Below are 19,310 nucleotides of genomic sequence, written 5' to 3'. Positions count from 1 at the left end.
ACAGTGATTCTTCTTCAGTTTTCAGTTTTCCTTATTCTTATTCAACTTTCTCATGCATAGGAGACGGTTAAGAATATCGTGCGTTGGGTCAGACTCCAAGGCCTTGTTCATTACTTTTGTCACTGTTTCTGCAGGGTAATCTGTCTTGGCTTTCATATACCAAACAATCTTAAATATACAAGTGAGCATATGTAAATCTAACATGGTTCATGAGGTAAAACAAAAACTACTATAAAAGCAGGGGGAGGAAATATGAAAGAACTAGAAGATAATTACATGGTTCATCAGTGCTATACCGCACCCTGGCTTTATCATCCCTTCCTTGTGGCCCTTCCAAAACAGTTACAGGAGTAATGGTTTCCTGAGAGTATGGGAACAGACAGGTGGGGAGAGGGGAATAAGGAACTGATAGTATTGATGACTGTATAACCCCACTCAATGGGATCAAACAACAGAATTGTATGGAATGGATATATTGGATTGTGTCAAATATGGCAAAAAAACCCCACCCTATTATAGGGAAAAATACATAAATATGGGTTCCTGGGTTGGGGGGGAGGGGGAGAAAGGGTGGAGGAGGAAGGTGTGCTGATATCAAGGAGTTCAGAAGAGAGAACATGTTTTGAAACTGATTGTTGTAGCAATTGTATAATACTGCTTGATGCGATTGAACTGTGAAATGTTATATCTCTAAGAGTTCTCAATAAAATGATTAATAATTTGAAAAAAATAGAGGTCTCAGTCAGCAGATTTATCTAATGCAAAGCATCTGTTTATTTCTTGACTGCTACTCCAGAATTGATTTTAGATCCAAGCCAGACAAACTACTTGACCACTTCAGCCTTTTCTCCATTTATCGTATTGTTATCTTTGGGTCCAGTTGTCCGGATTCTGGTCTTCTGTACATTGAGATGTAATCCATACTGAAGACTGCAATCTTGGCCTTCATCAGCAAGTGCTTTGATAGTTACTCTACATTTGTTTGAACAATGCATATATATGAGATTTAATTTTATTTTTGTGATATTTCTGAAATTTAAAAAGGTTTGGAAAAGTTTACGTATGTTTTACATAATTAAAAACATTCATTGCTTTATAAAAATAATCACCATAAGTGGAATGAAATTAGTTATAATATTAATGAGCCATGGTGAAGTTGTGGGTTGTGAGTCCAGCTGCAAAGTCAGCCATTTAAACTCACCAGCCAAGGAGACAGAGAAGGTTTTCTGCTCCATTATCTCAGAAACCCAAAGGGGCGATTCTACTCTGTTCCACAGGGTAACTATGAATTGGAATTGAATCATGGGGCAGTGCTTGATTTACAGTTTATATTAGAGTATATAAATAAAATACAAATTCAAATCAGGTACCACTTCAGTAATAATATAATTCTAGTTTATACACATAAAATAAGTATTGCTTGTTTTTCCCTTTTTATGACCAGAATAATTTTAACTTACGTCAAGCATAATGGATTCTGCACAGTGCTGCTCCAAATTAATTATAATCCTGGTTGCACCAATAGTTCTGTCATTATAAAAATTATAATAAAGGACTTACACATAGAAATGATTTACTGTACTAAATACAAATTGACGTAGTAAATTTCACTTTTATTTATTTTTCATTGTTCGTTTATTTGCCTTGTCTATTGCAGAAGCTATTTTCACAAATATTTCTATTGATTTCAAATATTAGGATTCATGGTCAGAAAAAAATAATTTGTGGCCATCCATATTTCTAAGTGAAGTTTCATTTTAGACCATTAAACTGGTGTATATTGTGACATCTTTTGCTCAGTGTGCATTTCCCATTTATTTATGAATAATTTATTCAAAAAATGGAAAATACGCTAATCTAGAATATATTAGGAATATTTTAAGAAACAACATTTGGTCAAGTTCCTGATAAAGAGTACTTTCTTTAATAATAATGCATGCATACTACCATAAAATAAATGTATGAATATTTCAAATATTTTAAGTATTTTAGAGCTAATAGGATGTTTAAAATAATTCCTTTCTGATTTATCTGATTCCAGGATTAATTGTTATATAACAGTTATGGAGGTATGGTGGGACAGCAGTTTATATGCTGGACTGGTGACCACAAACTAGTGAATCAAACCCCCCAGCCTCTAGCAGGGAGAAAAAGAGAAGGTTTCTGTGCTCACAAGGTCTTATCATTTCAAAACCCATACAGTATTTCTACTCTGTTCTGTAGGGTCATTATGGGTTGGACTTGCCTAAGTAACAAAAGCCTTGTTTAATTTGATTTGGTAAATAATGGCACATTATTTTTCATCACTGGAACTAAGGAATATGGACTAATATTTAACTCTTTATGACATTTGCATTAGCTATTATTTGGAAGTTTTTGAAAAATACCCCTTTGTCATGTTACAGAAATAGACCAAGAATGATTTGTGTCACTTTAGCCTTGTTAGCACACATGATTTCTAACTAGCTTTAAAATTTTAGACAAGATTACTGTAAACCAATACTCATTTCATTTCCAAATTTTAGAAAAGTATGTGTACACTAATTGATGGGTGGCTGATTGGCAATGATGTTTTGTGCTCAATTAGGAAGTCCTACCCTAATTGTCCTGAAGAGATCTACCCACAGCCTAGAAAGCCTTGTAGAGCATTTCTTTTATGCACACGTGCGTCTCCATGTGTCAAGATCAAGTTCTAATTATTAGTCATTTTTTGTAGTTTCTCGCCTTGAGTTGGGCCCCATAAGCAAAAGGATATGTGGAAGGCTCCCCTCCCCCAGGTTTTACTCCATTCAGGTCACTATGGTCTGGACTCCTCCTCATTCACATTTCCAGTGCCTTCTGACCCCAGGGGAGTCTTGGTGTCATGGTATGAGTTGGGCTTTTAACTGCAAAGTCTGTAGTTGGAAACTACTAGTTGATTTGTGGGGCTTTCTACTCCCTGCAAGAGTTAGTCTTGGAAACTCACAGGGGCAGTTGGCAGGGAGAGTTGGAGAGATTTTCTGAACAGATCCATCCTCAGACAAGGTCCCACAATGGTCTGCTTCCATTCATGTCTGTGCTGCACATAAGGTTTTCCGTGGCTACTTTCTCCAAAGCAGGCAGCTGGTTCCCTCTTCAGAGTCTGTTCTTAGTCTGGAAGTTCCTTTGAGACGTGTACATGTTGGGTGACCCTGCTGGCATTTAAAATACCAGTGACATACTTACCTGGCAGGGGAGATACCATGATCACGAAGGTGGTTTTCCCAGGGCGGGGCTCACCCATTGCACTCCGGATGTGCTGACCCCTGCAATCTCCCCAAATGTGGGAAACTCGACTGCATCATTTGTGGCAGTGGGGGGCTGCATTCGCGCTCTCCCCTAAAAAAAAATAAAATAAAATACCAGTGACGTAGCTTCCAACGTCACAGCAGCATAAAGGTCACCAGGATGAACACTGACACACACGTGTTAGAGGCAAATTTATAAACTTAGATTATTCCAGATTCTGAAATCACACTTGCAAAGGCTTTCCCTACACAGGCTTTAACATGCTTTCCCTACAAAGGCTTTTGTCCGAGATTTGCGTGGTTTATTTCTCCTTAGCATTTACATGCAAATATTGCAGTTTATTCTTGTGTGTGGTGGAAAGCATGGATCTAGCTATCCCCAAAGGGCCATACAATAAAATACGTATTCAGCTGCAAAATACAGGCACAGTAAATCTAAGTTTAGCAATAACTATAAAGATGTTTATATTTGGATCTTTCCTTTGGTTGTATTATGCTGTTAAATCAAAAAGCATTCATAATTGAGTGGGTTCTGAATCATAGCAACCCCATGTGGTTCAAAGTAGAGCTAGCTTCCATAGGGATTTCAGTGGCTGATTTTCTTCGTTGTTGAAGGAGATTGCCATTCCTTCCCCTGTAATGTGCCAGTCATGTGATCACATGCATGCTGAAGCAATGTAGATTGATAAATTTCATTGTTCACTGTTTTCCATCTTTAAATTGTTTAATTTATTTCTCTGTACTATAATATATAATATATAGATTTTCTCTCTCTGTGAGTTCTACCTCAGCTCCAAGGCCATAAATAGTCTGTAATATAGATATGAGTTCCAATGTGGAAAATAGCTCAATGTCCAGAGTAAATTTATAAACGTCTTTAGAATTAAACTTAGAAAATACAAAAATATTTTTCTAAATAAACAAATATTAGAAAATTCAGTATAATGTGAGCATTAAAATTAGTGTACAGATGCAGCCAAATATTGTGATCTTTTCAAATTTACAAATGAATAGATTCACAAAAATCCTTAGGTGAGGAAAAAACAATCAATTACTAGCCAAAAGTTTGGGGTTCAAATTACACAGAGGACCTTGGGAGACAGGTCTAAAGATCTGCTTCTGAATGGCACAGCCTGGGAAGCCCTATGGCGAAGTCCTCCTCTGCACAATATCACCAGGAGTTAAAGTCCACTCAACAAACTCTGCGACATGACTGTTCTCTTTTAACATAGAGAACATGGAAAAATCCTTCAGGACTTTCTTTTGGAGAAATTATATATATGATATGTGCTACCAAACCTAAACCAAACTGCCACTGAGTTGATGTCAGTTGATGCAAGCTGGTAGGATAGGGTTGAAACAGACGTGTGAGTTTCTGAGCTCATACATTCCTATGGGATTAGAAAAACCCCTTGGCAGCTGGTGGATTGCCACCCAATATGCCCAATATGCAACAACCATGCCATGAGTGCTCCTTAATATCTGTTACATATAGTATATATTTATACAGTTTATGAATATAAGTGTAATCCTTACTCTTAAGCACTTTAAAGATGATTTGTGCCACATATTTGCACAATGCGATCCATAATTTGATTTCTTAACTGATGCTTCCAAAATATTGATTATGGATTCAAGCAAGATGTAATCCTTGACAAATTCAATGTTGTCTCTGTTTCAAATGATGTATCCTTATGAAGATTTGAGTGATTTACTGATATCCCATGTTTAAATTTAACATTTTTATCACATTAGGATGCAGGGCCAATAATTATTTTCTAGAAGGAGATCGCTAGCTGTTCTATTTGTATATGCTTCTAGTCTACAACGTTGTCAATAAAAGACAACTACACCTCCACCTTTTGCATGTGAAAGTGTCGAACATCATTGTTTTGTGGGCAATCCTCAGTTATGAGCAAACCCATCACCCTCTTTCTGACTTAAAGTGGAATGTGCAGGTGAGTCCGAGCAGGTGCCTAGGGTTTTTATTTAACCTTACATTCTGCAAGAAAAGACTCTAACCCTTTTCAATGATTTGAAAGCTACAAGGGCAGGAAGTGATTGTGCTAAAGAATCTGTTTTGAGTAGCGATTGATTTATTAATTCCAAAATTGGGCCAAATTTAAATAACTTTAAAGGGCACAAAGAGTGGAGCAGAACATTTCCAAAGTCATTTCAAAAATTCAAAGCAAAACATAGTGAAATATACAAAGACTTGGGAAACAAGAATACAAAAAAAAACAAAGAGGAGGGGAGACCAAGCTCAGCATAATTCACATTGACAGAATTGAAGAAGCTATCAAGACCTGAGTTGCACTACTGAAGTGCTCTCTGGTGAAAATATAGAACAATGAAGGAAACATCTAAAGAAACAGGAAAGCATACACAGTCAATGCACCAAAAGAATTGGTTGACATTCAAACATTCCAATAAATAGCATATGATCATGAATTAATGATATTGAAGAAAGAAATAGAGTTGTATTAAAGGCATTAGAGAAAAACAAAGGCTCTTGGAACTGATGGAATGCCAATTAAAATGTTTTAACAAGCTTATGAGGCATTGCAACCATTCCACTCAAAAATGCCAAGAAATTTTAAAGACATAGACCTGGCCAATTGACTGCAAGAAGATACATATATCTTGCCCATTCCAAAGAAAGGTAATCCAATATAAGGCAAAATGAATGATCAGATATCATTAATACCAAATACAAATAAAATTTTGATGATAATATTTTTAAAAATGTAACAACAATATATTTACAGAGAGCTGCCAGTAAGTAAAACTGGATTCAAAAGAGGATTTGAAAATAGGAATATCATTTCTGATATCAGATGGATCTTGACTACAAATGAAAACACTAGGAAGATATTTACTTGTGCTTTATCCACTGTGCAAAGTCACTCAATTGTGTGGATCATAACAAACTGCAGAGAGCATTTGAGATGTGTGAAATCCACACCACTTCCACTTGTGCTCACGTGGAATCTCTGTACTTGGGCCAAATATGTCATTCAAAATGAACAAGGGAATGTCACCTGTTTTAAAATTAGAAAAGCTGTGTGTCAGGCTTATAGCCTCCCACCACGTTTACTCAATCAATGCTGAGCAAAATACCTGAGAAGAGGAACAGGACATCAGGTTTAGAAGAAGCCTCATTAACAACCTGTGGTATGCAGCTGACACAACCTTGCTTGTCAAAGCCAAGTGGATTTGAAGAGCTTACTAATGAAGGTCAAAGACCGCAGCCCTCAGTATGGATGGATACTCAATGGAATAAGAAAAATTGCTCACACCTTTAGCAGTAGATAATATCAGACATGGAGGAAATGGTGATGCTGTCAAGGATTTCACTTTACCTGGATCCACCAGCAATGTAATGAAAAGAGCAGTCAAGAAAGCCTAGGACATATTGCACTGGGCAAACGTGTGCTGAAAAGAACTCTTTGAAGTATTAAGTAGCAAATATGTTGAGGGGAGGACTAAGGTGCACCTGGTTCAAGCCTTGGTATTTAAAATTATATATATATATATATACATTTTATATAAATATTTGTTTATATATAAATTATATACATAAAACCTGAGCTGTGAATAAAAGTACAGATGAAGTGATGCATTTTCAATTATGGTGTTGGGAAAGAATAGTGCACAGAGAGGACCATAGGACCAGCCCCACCACAAGATACAATGTTCCTCCCTGACCCATAGGACCACGGGGACAACACTGGAAACACACAGTGGGAACCGGGCCCACCCTGACCCCACCACACTGAGGCAAGACGCTGGGGGCTTGCAACAGAGCAGCAAGGGGAGCAGAGCAATGAAGTCCCCAGGGAACACCAAAAATCGACTGTGGGACCAGGGCATGGCGCCCCATCAGACTTGACTGGAAAATATTTATGAGGACAACAAACAGACCTTGAACTATTTATAGGCTTTTATTTTTCTTTGTCGTTGTCTTTTTGTTGTCGTTGTAGCTATTCTTTTATTTAATAATAATATTTAATAATAATAATTTGTAAATCATCAAGGGTTCATGAGAGAATGAGATGGAGGGGAGAATGAGGAGCTGATACCAAGAGCTCAAGTAAAAAGAAAATGCTTTGAAAACGATGATATACATATATACAAATGTGCCTGAGACAAAGGATGGATGTATGGATTGTGATGAGAGTTGTATCAGCCCCCAATAAAATGATTAAAAAAAAGAATATTGTAAGTACCATGACAAGCAAATTTAGCTTGGAGACGGTACAGCAAGAATGTTTCCTTAAAAACAGGGTTGGTAAAACTTCATCTAACAAATTTTGGATACATTTTCAGCAGAGATCATTCTACGAGAAATATATGATTGGTGAAGTAGGGGGCAGAGAAAAAAATACATCAGCCCTAAAATGAGATGGATTGACAAAGTAGCTGCCAACAATGTGCTCAAACATAACAACTGTTTCAAGGATGGTGCAAAAGCTTGTATTGTTTCATTCTCACACCTAATAACAACAACCTTAGTTGTCTATAAGTCAAATATATGTTACCAAGGAACTACTTGTATTTCAGAGTTTGTTTATTCTGTAGCTTTTATAGCCTATGTCATAAACTCCATTTCCCATCAACCCTCTGATATGGTGAGGATAATTCAGCAAACTTAGAAAAGGAACAATATAAGATATTATTCATACGACATGTTACATCCTGTCTAGTAGACCAAATCCAGGATTATGAGGTACTGTTTTCTTTTTCTTTAAAGTTAGCTCAATTACTTGGAAATAGTGGAATTTTGACAATCATCACAGCCTAGTCCAGAACAAGTCAATAAGTCTGATATTAGCCCATATGTACTTACTGGACATAAATTCTTCTTCAGACTCAAGCAAGGCAATGCAATGATGCTGAATGCAGGAAGATCACAGGCCAATGGGTGAAAAGTCTGTGGATCCATTGGCTATGGAAGAATCTCAGCACTGGCGCAGGTGTCCACGTGGCTCCTCCAACTCTCTGAATGTGGCTCTTCAGCAGGAAGGTGAAGACAGAGAGAGGGAGGAAAGAGGAATCCTCATGAGAAGGCCACGCCCACAAGGAGGCATCATCAGGCTGTGACCTGAATGGCAGGCTAGACTGCACCCTTACACTTATTTATCAAGTTAACATTAAATTATGTAACTACCACAAGTTTAGAGGAATTATTTTCTCCTTCTTTTCTGAAAAAACAAAACAAAACAAAAAAAATTAACCCCTATGCCAGAGTTCATATTATGATTAGTTATTTAGCTACATGATATTTTAGTGTTACTAACCCTAAAATATCCACCACTCATTGACCAGTTTTTATACCATGGTGGATTCCTTGCTGCAATGATGATATATTTCAAATACAACAAGGTCACCAAGGGGAACAGGTTTCAACAGAGCAAGTAGGAAGAAGGAATAAGCTCCATTGCTGAGTGATGCGCTGCTGCAAACCTTATAAATTGCATCCAAATCTTGTTAGGTGCAGTGCCTGAAAATGCTCCCCTCAGTTGGAAGGCATTCAAGGAACCCTGGATAAGGGATGACTCTTCAACGAAGTCGATGTTAATGAGGCAAAACTTTCTGAATCCTCATTTGTTGATGGGACATGACTCAAAAGTAGAAAAAATATCAGCTGAAAATTTCCATTAACAATCAGACTCTGGAAGGTACAAAGTATCAATGTAGGAAAATGGGAAATCATTAAAAATGATATTGAACGCGTAAAGATCAATTTCCTAAGCTTAAGTGACCTGAAATGGACTAATTTTGGTAATTTGGAATCGGATATGATTCACTTTGTAAGGCATGACATGTTCAAGAAGAATAGCATCACATTCTTCATCAAAAAGGACATCGCAAGGTTTATCTTGAAGTGCCATGAGTCCTGCCACAGAATGACATCGGTGAGACTACAAGGCAGTGCAGTTAATACTATTATTTAAATATATTTACCAGCCACAAAAGCTAGTGATGAAAGAATTGAATAATTCTGTGAGTCTGAAAATGATCAAATATGCAATCAAGATGCATTGGTAATTATTGTAGATAGATTGGAATGCCAAAGTTGGAAACAAAGAGGTATGATTAGTGGTTGGGAAATATGACCTTGTTGATAGAAGCAAACCTGCATATCATATGCTAGAATTTTTCAAAACCAACAACTTCTTCATTGCAAACACCTTTTTCAACACAAATAGCAACTGTCCCTGTAAACTTCACCAGATGAAATATATAAGAATCATATTGACTATATCTGTGGGAAGAGACAACAGAGAAGTATAATATCATCAGCCAAAGCAAGTACAGGGGCTGACCATGGAACAGACTATCAATTGCTCCTATGAAAGTTCATATTGGAGTTGAGGAATTTTTTTGAATGTCCAGCAGAGCCAAATACAACCTTAAATATATCCCACCTTGTGTTGGGCTAGGCTCTCTAGAGAAGCAAATTCAATGATATTTTATATTCATATGTATGTGTGTGTGTGCATTCATAGCAAGATATAGTTTACATGGATATAGAAGTGAGTAACTCCAGCTCAGCTCAAGTCTCTGAGTCAAATGTTTGACTCCAGTCTTCTCCTAACTGAAGTCGCCGCAAAAGCTCATGAACCAGGGAGCAGGTAGGTAAAGCAGGAAGATGCAGGCTGGTGGACGCAGAGATGACAAACGAATCCAAGGAGGGCAGTCCATTGATTTCCTGGGATAGGCAGCACTGTAACAGGAAGCCCGTGAATCAGATCCAGATGCTGGGTCCAGACCAAGCAAAAGTGAGATAGCTTCTACACAGTGTGACTCTATACTGACAGGAGTTCACACCTTGAGTGAAACCTCCCACAATTGTATCAAGACTGTGACCAACTTAAGGAGCTGGAATGACCTGAGTGTCATAGTGGTTATGTATTGAGCTGCTAACCACAAGTTCAGAAGTTTGAAACTACAAGCTGCTCCTTGGGAGAAAGACAGGACTTTTTCCTTCCATAAGAAGTTACACTTTAGGAAACTCCCTGGGGCAGTTTTGCCCTGCCCAATAGCAGCCTTACTAATCACCATTGACTTGATGGTAGTGAGCTTTTTATATTGTTTTCTTTCGACTCTAATCTTCCCACAATGTCTTGACTGTTTACAGAAGATCCCATCATGGAGTGGACCAAACTTTGTTAGATTATAACCTGGGTAAATCATGGTCCACTCCATTTGACCTAAAACCTGACTATCACAAGCCAACCATAGTTATTTTGACACTTGTACACATATCCTTAAACTACACATAATCTCCAAAGACAATGAAAAAGACATACTTGTGCCTAACATGATATAACTCACTGGTGCGTACAACTGAAAACACATGAAGACCATCCATATATCTTATTTTAAAAGCAAGCAAAACAAACATATTTAAAGCATATACAGAAAGAAGAAATATTTGTAATAATTTCAGTCCTCATTTCTGCAGCCGCTCACATGACCACAGTTCGAATTTAGAACTACCTTCTTCAGCAACTTATTGTATACCCTCTTTGCCCTCAACAAGTACCTCAGGTAGTTATCGTTCTTTGCTTGGTGGGTGACTGTGATAGTTACATAATCTGTTGTCAATTTGAGAGTATTACAAGTGAAGGAGTGGAGGCTAGCCTGTCAATCAGGTCGCAGGTTGATGACCTCATTTGGAGGCACTACGGAGATGAATAGCTCACTGACGGTGGGACATACGCCCACTCCCTGCAAGACATTACTGATCAAGAGTCTGATAGAGCTATGCTGATGCATCCAGAGCCTTGGACCTGGAGGAGCCACATGGTAACCCCTGCCAGTGCTGAGATGCTTTCACTGCCACTGGATCCACAGGACTTTCCATCTACTGGCCCATTATTTTCCTGCATTTGGTGTCATTGTTTGTGTTGCATGAGTCTGAGAGGAATTTTCAGATTTGTATTGGACATATGAGTTTATGTAAGACTTATGGACTTGATCTGGACTGGGCTGGGATGTTTTCTCAATATTCAATTGCTCTTCTGTATAAAGTTCTTTCTTATATACATGAGTGTCTATGCATTTGTTTTTCTAGCCTACCCAGACTAACACAGTCACCCAAACCTTCATTACTAAAGAATCTGGGCCATTAGTAGTCATATCAGGATTGGGGTGCTGTAGCTTACCCTTTACTCTAATCATAGAACATGGTAATACAAAAGGATGACTCAAGGAATCTCATACATACTATTTTTTGCCACCATTATGTAACACCAATAGAATTCCCTTCAATCACAGTACTTAAGACAGTAACACCCTTTTTCACCTGTTGCTTCAGAGGCATTGGGAGCCCAAACTGGCCAGGAGGCATTCTTAACTTCCAATTCGTGGAATAAGTGCTGTGTCTCCCTCCCTTTGGAACCAAGATCTTCAGAAAGTAAGAATAGAGAGTCAAAGGGAGAGGAAGCAAACATATGGCAAATGGGTCATTGGGAGTAATAGTGATTGCCACTCACTTTCCTCCAATTGGTTTCAGGACTCATGAACCCTGCCTATTGGAGAAATAGCTATTGGTCTCTGGTTTGGAGCAGTCAGAGATCATTGACCAATCCTGCAAGACATTGCCACCTAACGGGCACAATAACTATGTCTTTAGAATTCGATTTCATCATTCCACAAAGCCAGCTGCTTCAGGATGCTGGGGAACATGGTAAGTCCAGTAGATTGCATGAGCACGGACCCATTAGCACTCTTAATTTGTTTCAAAATGAATCCAGAGGGAATGCTCTGCCAGATACCATGCCAGCAGATATGATATTCTGCATGGCCATGAATGGTAGTTTTGGTAGAACAATGCCCAAATTGAATATAGCCATATCCAGAATAAGTGTCTATTCTGTTAAGAACAAAACATCGCATTTTCCAAGATATAATTGGTTCTTTTTTACTATTTGCTGGTTAATCTCCCCAAGAAGTGATCAGCTATCTTTGACTCAGTATTGGTGTCTGCTGCTGGCAGATTAGGTGCTAACAGGTGGAAGTAGCCAAATCAGCCTTGGTGATTAGAACTCTATATTGCTGAGTCCAGGCATACATAACCTCCATACATGCCAGCCTGGCCACTTTGTTCATGTGCTCTTTGGGTAATGACCGGAGTCGCTGTGGAAATGAGGGGGCTTCAGATTCTGGTTTTTTTCAGGCCCTCCACTGGTAGGCGTGGTCGACAGTACTGGTTGACCCCATTGGCTGAGTTAAGCTCACCTGGCCTAGAGGGGGCCAATCCAGGTATACTGCCCACCTAGGTGTACCACCCCCTCCTGGCCTGGAGCCTGAGTATTTGAGCATGCCCAGTGGATACCCTGGTCCCTGCTCTACCTAACATATCTGCCACCGATACTTAAAATACCATTGGATCAACTCGATCAATGGCCCAAGTGGCAGAGCGGCTTCCACCAGGTCGAACTTGGTGCTGAGTCTTCTCCTGTTCTGGGCCCCACTTAAAGTTGCACCTTTTGGTGTCATTTGATAACTAGGCTGGAGGGGAAAACGGAAGTGAGAGATGTCTTAATACAGAGCAGTTTCACAATGTTTTCATCTAACTTAGCAATATTCTTCAGTTCCTCCAATGTACATAGACCCATGTGATCTAACCACCTTACCAAACGTTGTCTTGATAGTACCGATTATCACTTAAAGTGTTATACTTATATATTGGTACGGTCTCTTATTGTCTGTGTCCTTCTATCGGAATGTAATATTTATGAGAGTAGAGGTTGTCTCAAACTAACAACAAGAAGAGTATTACAAGAACACATTTTACCCTGTTACCATGATCCCAGGTTGATTCCCTTGTTGAGACCCTCAATGCCAAGAAACCTCAAGGGCACAGAGTAGGCATGTCATAGATATGTGTGAAAGTAATTAACCTATTTATGTAAAATAGGTCAAACAAAGAAAGCTGATGTAACAAGTTTAGAAATCCATGTTTCACACCACCTAAATATGTATGCCTGAATAAAAAATTTTATCCAAAATGGTGAGATTATTCATTTATTGAGCGATATAAATTTCCTAATGGATGTTTCAACTACTACATGTTTCTAACAAACAGATTTAGTAAATAAATGACTGAGCTATTTAGTTTCTCTTCGTAGGAATGATTTTTTCATAGGCAGTGATTTCAGATTGAGTAGAAGAACACAAATTGGCCTGGGCTTATTATGTCTTACAAGCTTTATTCCAGGTCATACTATCAGTTCAGTGAGGGTCAGCAGTTGATTCTTATCTTGCCACCCTGCTATAGTGAGTGACCTTTCCAAAATGGGCTATCAACAAATGGTCAGGGAATTAGTAGTTGAATAAATGTGTGATTTTGTTTTCCAAGTGAGAATTCATGTTAAAACACTCTGGTGTTTACTTTTTTCTTTTTTTCCATTTGCTTGTTTGTTTTATTTTGGTTTGGTTTGCTTTTTGTTTTTATGTAACTGGCATCATTTTTTCCTTCCTGCATGGTTTTATATATTCCCAACTTTCTAAATACTTAGGCACCCAGACTTTTTAGCGTGTATATTATCTCTTTGAGCAGAAATTAACTAGAGGGTGACATGCCTCTGTATTGGCATGCTGCTTATTATCTACCTTCTGAATGTCTCCAAGAGCTTAAGGCTAAGGGAGAAGACAAGTGAGCAAGCAAACACCTGCAGTAACCTTTTGTATTGGGTGATAGAAATCTTCAGAGGGTTCTGAAGAAAGTAAAGTCACAGTCAGAAACATTACCTGAAGGTGTTGGTGATGACTGGCTATTTATGAAGCTGTGAAATAGTGGAGGAGTACCCCCAGGCAGCCAGCAGTGTCCGCCCTCCTTCCTGGTGGCTTCTGGGTACATACCATCTTTTCAGTCTTTCAAAGGATAGGAAGAATAGCACTGGGGAAGTAAACTGAGCAAAGATAACTGAGAATTTTAAAAATTACCATTGTGTTATTAATGTCCCAATACACATTTCTCTCATGTCTATCATTTTCTAGGCTCTGGCAATAAAGTTAGGTACTTAAATAATTGCCCTCAGGGTACATACACTCTAATGCTACACACAGAGCTTTGAAAAAATAAATGCATGCTCTTCTAAGAGAGGAAAAGGATCTGCAGTCAAGCATATCTTTTAGAAACTGCTTTAGTAATCCAGTAACAGCACAAAGACAAATCATTCAGATGAGGGAGAGTCTATGGCATTAGGGTATAATGGCGTTCAAAGGATTCAAGGTCATGGAGACTAATGCTAGACAAAAGAAAACAAAGGAAATCCTTACAACAGCATGACCGGTGGCAGGTCCATTTATCATTGATGCTGGTGGGACTATGGGTACAGAGAAAGGACCATGATTGGAATGCATACATAATTGCAGATTAGAAAGTTTACAGAATTGATCCGGGTGTGATTAATGACTATAGCAGAACAGTGTTGCCAAGTCCTGCACCCTCCTCACAACAGCTGACATGTTTGAGCTATGGCTACAGCCGCTGTGTCAAGTCATCTCATCCAGACTCTTCTTTTCACTCACTTTCAAGTTCACGAAGCATGAAGGCTTTGTCTAGAAACTTCTTCTCTCTGCAAAAGCCCCCAAGCTCATTGTCTTTGGGTCACTACTGACTCAGAGGAACAACACTCCCCTGTGGGTATTTGAGACTGTAACTGTGCATGGGAGAAGAAAACCAAGGCTTTCTCCAGCTGAGCTGCTGGTGGTTTGGAACGTTTGAGCATGAAGAGCCCAGCCTAATGCCTTACCACTCCACCACCAGAACTGCTTCTCTCGAGATGAGTTGCAAATATCAGGGCATCCCAGTTGGTACTACACTGATTTTGACACAAGTGACTTCATGTATGTTGAGTATGAGTGTGCTCCATACACTTTTCAATGGCTAATTTTTAATTGTCTTTCTTCTAAGTTTTCATTAGATGGATTTCAACCTTCAAATTTTGGTTGTCAGCTGAGGCTGAGAGCATGATCTATTTGCTCCATGCAGGTACTCTAGTATCATGGTAGAATGAGTATAATTTTAAAAGGGTAGTTAGAGAAAATGAATTTTATGTAAGGCCATAAAAATTATTTTTATATAAGTCCATAAAGAAGATAGAAATGAGCCCATTGAAGTGGATATGCTTCAATGGGTTGTGGTGGCCTGGAGCAGCCAATGCAAATACCTGAAGCAAGGATCTGTGGGGCAGTATGTTTAGAAGGAGAAAAGATGGGTGGAATCCTTACATTAACACAGATTAGAAAAGTTTACAGAATTGTAAACTTTTGTAATGAGATCCAGTGGGTGGAAGAAGATGTCTGGTCTAACAATGTCTTTGACTTTAATTGTGCCCAAGATACAAATGACAGCCAAGTGTTCCAGGCACAATATGACTGACATTTATCCTGAGTACATGGATGACTGGAGACAGGAGGCGTGCAGGAGAAAGCAAGTATCCAAGAGTCAAGTGAAATATGTGCTCTAATAAAGGTGATGCTATAAAGAGGACCTCGTGGTGTGTTGTGGGATATTAGTCAGGCTGCTAATCACAAGGTTAATCTTTTGACCCTACCAGCTGCTTCACTGGGGTGGGGGTGGGCGATGAGGCTGTCAGGTTCTGTAAAGATTTATCATTTTGGCAACCCAAAGGGGGCAGTTCTATTCACTTCATAGGATCCTTATAGAGGGAAAAGCAGAAAAGGAGAAGGTATACAAGATGGCACCTTGAGCAAATGGGGATACGGCATAGTTAAGGGATCCTGGGAGATGTGAGGGATTCTGAGAATGTCGGCCCTAACATGCTCTGTTTCCACCGGATTACTTTGGATGCAAACAATTACCAGAAATGTACTCCCAAGAGTGAAATATAGCCCACAAATGGCACTGGTTCTTGGTCTCTGAGGCAAAATCTGTGTAAAATAGCCGAAAAGTTTCTATTAAGAGATAAGGCCTGAATCTAGATATTCTGTCTGAATTCTATTCCCACTGAGTTATATAAGCCAACCACTCTTCCCTAAGTTACTGGGACAGGCATCTACATTTGTGTCCCCTGCCCTGTTTTAAAGGGAACTGACCCAGAACTCCAGGCAAGATATCAGCACAAAGACCAGTATATTTGGAAATATAAATTAATTTGTCCAGAGAGAACGTCTTCTTCTTCTTGCATTGTCTTCCTTAATATTTATAATTTTTGCTTTTTTAATTCTAAAATAAGTTATCCTACATGTTACTATTGAACAGAAAAATTCCTAACAGAGGTTTCCTTTCTTTTTTCTTTTTTTTTTTAACATTTTATTAGGGGCTCATACAACTGTTATCCCAATCCATACACACATCAATTGTGTAAAGCGCATTTGTACATCATTTCTCAAAACATTTACTCTCCACTTAAACCCCTGACATTAGGTCCTCATTTTTCTCCTCCCTCCCTGCTCCCCCCTCCCTCATGAGCCCTTGATAGTTTATAAATGGGTATTTTGTCATATCTTGCCCTGTCCGAAGTCTCCCTTCACCCACTTTTCTGTTGTCTGTCCCCCAGGGAGGAGGTCACACACAGTTCCATGTAATCGGTTCCCAGAGGTTTCCTTTCTTTATAAGGTTTTCCATACCTGCAAAAAGAAATATTTTCCATAAAAAGCCTTTCTACAAATCCTGATAGAAATTACTCTATAGAAATGTAAATTTGTCTTATTACATATTTCTTCTGGCAAAGTCAGTTGTATAGTGCATTTTCTGTTGTTCCAAAGGTCTTTGTGCTGAAGTTGTTATTCTTAAAATATTATAATCATCTGCCATCTCCAGCTTTGTTTCAAGCACCAAGACAATATTTCCCAAGCATGGTTCATTCCTCTTTGTTTCCAACTTTCTCATTCCAACCGAAATATTTGTCAATGTCTTCATCATAAACGTTAGTGGTTTGTGAAAAATAATTCCCCTGATTTATTTCCTTATATGTGTGTAGATATTATCCCATCACAGGCAGCATTGTACTTCAGGGTAGCACATGAAGTGTTCTTTTTGACTATGAATATGATGTCATTCTTCTTGGATGGGCTATTCCCTAGCACAGGAAACCATGTGATTGTCTGATTCAAAATGGCAGTACCACTCTTCTGCATCTCACCCATGCCTAGGATACCGATCATTGTGTGTTCCATTTCATTTTCTGAAAAACTCTCAATTTCCCTTGGTTCATACTTCTAAAAATCCATGTTCTGATATTTAATATATTTTTGGAAATTTTTCTTACCATTTTGATTCAAGCCCCATTAGTATATGAAAGTCTTTAAAGGTTTTACTTCATCTCTGTTGATCTGGTAAACTCTACTTTGAGAAGGCAGCTATTCCTTGATGGAACTGACCATCAATTTCTCATATGGAAGTTAAAGTTCAAGTTGAAGAAAATTAGAGGTCCACAAGGACCAAAATTGATCCTAAATATATCCCAAGGGAATTTTGAGTAAATCTCAAGAACAGATTTGTATCATTAAATACTATGATGGAAGACATGATGCCATGTGGGGAGACATCAAGATCATTAGGTGAAATAAACAAAAGGTAATTAAAAAGACAGGAAAGAAAGAAAAGATCAAGCAGATGTCCGAAGACATCTCCTTATTGTAGAACAGCTAAAGCAAGTGGAAGACATGACAAAGTCAGAGCTGCATACAAAATTCAAAGGACACCATAGGAGAAAGAAAGTATTATAATGAAATGTGCAAAGAACTGGAGTTAGAATATCAACAAGGAAGAACATGTTCAGCATATGCCAAGCTAAAAGAACCAAAAATAATATTAAGTCCTCTAGTTTCTATATTGAGAGATTCTCTGGGAAAACACTGAATGATGCAGGAAGCATCCAAAGAAAATGGAAGGAATACCCAAGATTCATTGTACCCAAAAGAACTGGTCAACATACAATCCTTTCAGAGGTAGAATCTGACCAAGATCCAATAATACTGGAGGAAGAAGTTCACACCACACTGAAGGCATTAGGAAAAAGCAAGCACAATGAATTGGTAGAATATCAATTGAAAATTTTCAACAAGCTGATGAAGCACTGGAAGCACTCACTCATGTATGCCAAGAAAGCTGGAAGACAGATAGTTGGCCAACCGACTGGGAAGAAGGCCATATTCGTATCCATCCCACAGAACGTTGATCCAACAGATTGAAGGAATCATTGAATATATCACATCGAAGCAAAATTGGGTTACTGATCATTCACCATCAGTGGAAGAAATGCATCAACAGAACCTTTCAGAAATTCAGGAGAGGCCGTGGCATGAGTGACTGCACTGCTGATGTTAGATAGAACTTGACGAAAGCAGAGACTAGCATAGGGATGTTTTGTAGGCAAAGTCATTCAACCATATGGATCCTACCAAAATTTAGACAGCATTGAGAATCTTGAGAATCTGGGACACTCCATTGGATCATACAGAACCTCTAGATGGACTTCTTTTGCATAGAATAAGTAAATTCAAAATGAGAAAAAGTGTGCATATGGATTGTGTCCTTTCAGCATACTTTGTTTGTATGCTGAGCAGATAACTTGAGGAATGGGACTATTTGTGAAGAACACATTATTAGGAGTCGAAGGCAGTTCATTCACAACCTGTGATGCAAATGACACCATCTAGTTTTCCGAAATCAAAAAGGACTTGAAGCACTTGCTGATGACAATCAAGAATTGCAGCCTTCAGTATAAATTGCTTGATGTAAAAAAGACCAAAATCCCCACAAATGGACCAATAGATAACAGCACGATAAATGGAGAAGTGATGGAAGTTGTCAGGGATTTCACCTTGCTTGGATCTATCATCAAGGCTCACAGAAGCAGCAATCAAGAAATCAAAGTATGCATTGCATTGGGTAACTATGGGGCAAAAACTTTTATTTCAAGAGTTGAAGAGCAAAGAGATAGCTTTGAGGGCAAGGTTTCCCAACTCAAGCCAGAGTACAGTGAACCCTCGTTTATCGCGGTTAATCGGTTCTAGACCCTACCGTGATAAATGAAATTCCGCGAAGTAGGATTCCTT

The 19,310-nt window shown here is 38.6% G+C and overlaps 1 non-coding gene across 1 annotated transcript; it reads left to right on the top strand.

Moving 5' to 3' along the window:
- The first annotated feature begins 3,196 nt into the window (after nt 1-3,196).
- On the top strand, nt 3,197-3,360 carry LOC115868451. The gene has a single exon (XR_004045602.1). It is a non-coding gene; the product is annotated as a U1 spliceosomal RNA (small nuclear RNA).
- Nucleotides 3,361-19,310: the final 15,950 nt, after the last annotated feature.

The sequence above is a fragment of the Echinops telfairi genome, unplaced genomic scaffold (assembly GCF_000313985.2).
Source record: "Echinops telfairi isolate 266 unplaced genomic scaffold, ASM31398v2 ScPeMD7_10;HRSCAF=50, whole genome shotgun sequence".
In the NCBI taxonomy this organism is placed as follows: Eukaryota; Metazoa; Chordata; class Mammalia; order Afrosoricida; family Tenrecidae; genus Echinops; species Echinops telfairi.
This window is presented reverse-complemented; position numbering and strand designations above follow the sequence as displayed.